The following is a 2,763-nucleotide window of genomic DNA, read 5'->3' as shown; positions in this document are numbered from 1 at the left end:
ATCACATTGCAGGGTGGAAAACCGGAGCGCCATGTGCAAAGGACCAGGAACCCAATGAGAGGAAATCATAGCTCAGGCCATGGAAGGTCACTCCTCCCCATTCTGCATATCACACAACTTAATTAGAATGTGGTTCCATACAGTGGAACAAGAGCTCAGAGATGAGATGGTGGAATAATACAAATGAGGGGAAAGGGGTGATTTCAGATTTAAGAAACCAAAAGTAGCCCAGAGCCCGGAGTCAAAGCTGGTTCCTAGCCCACTCCCATCCCACAGTCACCCCCTTTCTCTTCTTCCAACATGACAGATGCCACTGTGTCCTTTGCCAAGGACATCCTGGCTGGTGGAGTGGCCGCACCATGTCTAAGATCACGGTGCTGCCCATTGAGCTGGTCAGCTGTTACTGCAGGTACTGAATGTCAGCAAGCAAATCACTGCAGATAAGCAATACAAGGGCATTATAGACTAAGTGGTTCATCTCCCCAAGGAGCAGGGAGTCCTGTCCTTCTGGCCTGGTAACCTGGCCAGTGTCATCAGATACTTCCTCACCCAGGCTCTCAACTTTGCCTTCAAAGATGAATACAAGCAGATTTTCCCGAGTGGTGTGGACAAGAGGACCCAGTTTGGGCACTATTTTGCAGGGAACCTGGTATCAGGTGGTGCCGCAGGGGCCACATCCTTGTGTTTTGTGTGTCCTCTTGATTTTTGCCCGAATTCATCTAGCAGCTGGTGTGGGGAGGGCGGGAACTGAAAGGGAATTCAACATCCTCAGTGACTGCCTGGTTAAGATCTACAGATCTGATGGGATTAAGGACATGTACCCAGACTTTAATGTATCTGTGCAAGGTATTAGCGTCTACCAAGCTGTCTACTTCAGTATCTATCACATTGCAAAGGGAATGCTTCTAGATCCCAAGAATACTCACATCTTCATCAGGATGATTGCACAGTCTGCCACTGCCATTGCTGGGTTGACTTCCTGTCCATTTGATACTGTTCACCGCTGCAGGATGATGCAGTCAGGGCACAAAGGAACTGACATCATGTTCACAGCACGGCTGACTGCTGGAGGAAGACTGCTTGTGATGAGGGAGGCTAAGCTTTTTTAAAGGATGCATGGTCCAATGTTCTCAGAGACATGGCTTTTGTATTTGCCTTGTATGGTGAAATCAAAATGTTCACATAAGGACTGAAGTTGTGGCTTAGAGGTAGAGCACTTGCCTAGCATGTGTGAGGCACTGGGTTCCATCCTCAGCACCACATTAAAAAAGTAAAAGTATTGTGTCAACCTACAACTAAAAACTAAATGTTAAAAAATAAAAGTTCACATAAGTTATTTCCTAGGTTTTTTTCCCCCACATGTGGACAGACATGTTGTGTTACATATCTTGAGCGTTCTGCACAGTCTCTTGACTGTTTATCAATGGCAATGACTTACTGGTTCAAAATTGGAAGCAATAATATTCACCTGACCAATTTTGTCTTAAAGTCTTTTCCATAATGACGATGACAATAATGATGGGACTCAATGATATTTTTTTTTATTTCAGTCACCCTGATAAATCATAAATTTTAAGAAATAAAAGTACTAAAAAAGGAAATCAAATATAACATCATTGCAGAATTAAAATGTAGATTAGAAATCAGAAGAAACAGAATCGATACTGCTGAACTTTGAGCTACAATGTAGAGGAAGAGCTTAAGATGTAGATGAGAAAGAAATGGATATAGCAGAGAGAAAAATGGGATTAGATATAAGGGTAATTTGAAGGTCCTAAAAAAGAACCCAACACACAGAACAAAAGATGCATTCAAAGGTCGAGTTGAGTGAACATGTAAATAAACAGAAGAAACAGTATTCCAGGAAAATGTGATGCAGAATGCTAAGTGCTAAAGGGTATTCTAATTAAAAGAGCGAACTTTGGTGATAAAAAAAATTCTCCAAGTATCTTAGCAGAAAACAAAACAAAACAAAAAAACAAATCATACCAGGGGAGCAAAAACCAGGAGGACCCAGTCTTCCCAGCAACATGCAAGATTAGGACACAGGGGAGTCTGAGTACCGAGAACCCTCACAGGCAGTAGAAGTTGCATTTGTTGCTTGGCATCAGTTTACAAAGCTGAATGTGCACACAGCCTGTAACCCCACTGGCTTCACCCTTGGATATACATCCAAAAATTATTGCAACATATACCAGGAGACAAGTACGGGAATGCTCATGATGGCATTGCTCACCATAGAAAAACAGGAATTGACTTAACTGTCAAATGACAGGAGAATGAATAAATGCCTATTAGGATATTCATAAAATTCAATACTCAACTCTACTGATAATAAATGAACGACAACTGTACACATCAGTATGATGGGATCTTAGAAACAGGTTGCATTTATTGTGCTAAAAAACAAGCGAAATTAAATAATGTACTATTTAAGAAAAAAATTGTGCTAAATCTATAAAGGAAACTTGGGACAATGATTCTCCTGAGGACTGGGGTGGGAGGTAAGCTGAGGCAGGAGCATCTTCAAAAGTGGCCACATTCTAGTTCTGAAGCCAGACGAGTAACTCATGAATATTCATTTTTATCCTGATGAATTAAGACACATACTTCAACATGACCTGTTGTAGGTATCCAATACTTCATAAGAATAAAGGAACTCCAGGCGAGATGGCTCACACCTGTAATCCTGGTGGCTCCTGTAATCCTGGTGGCTGTAATCCTGGCTGAAGCAAGAGGATCACAAGTTCAAGGCCAGCATCA

At 41.9% G+C, this 2,763-nt stretch overlaps 1 pseudogene; it reads left to right on the top strand.

Moving 5' to 3' along the window:
* The first annotated feature begins 300 nt into the window (after window positions 1-300).
* Window positions 301-1,186, top strand: LOC143379431 (ADP/ATP translocase 2 pseudogene; annotated as a pseudogene).
* Window positions 1,187-2,763: the final 1,577 nt, after the last annotated feature.

This window comes from Callospermophilus lateralis, chromosome 13 (genome assembly GCF_048772815.1).
Source record: "Callospermophilus lateralis isolate mCalLat2 chromosome 13, mCalLat2.hap1, whole genome shotgun sequence".
In the NCBI taxonomy this organism is placed as follows: domain Eukaryota; kingdom Metazoa; phylum Chordata; class Mammalia; order Rodentia; family Sciuridae; genus Callospermophilus; species Callospermophilus lateralis.
The sequence above is the reverse complement of the archived record's forward strand: the minus strand, read 5'-3'. Positions and strand labels throughout refer to the sequence as shown.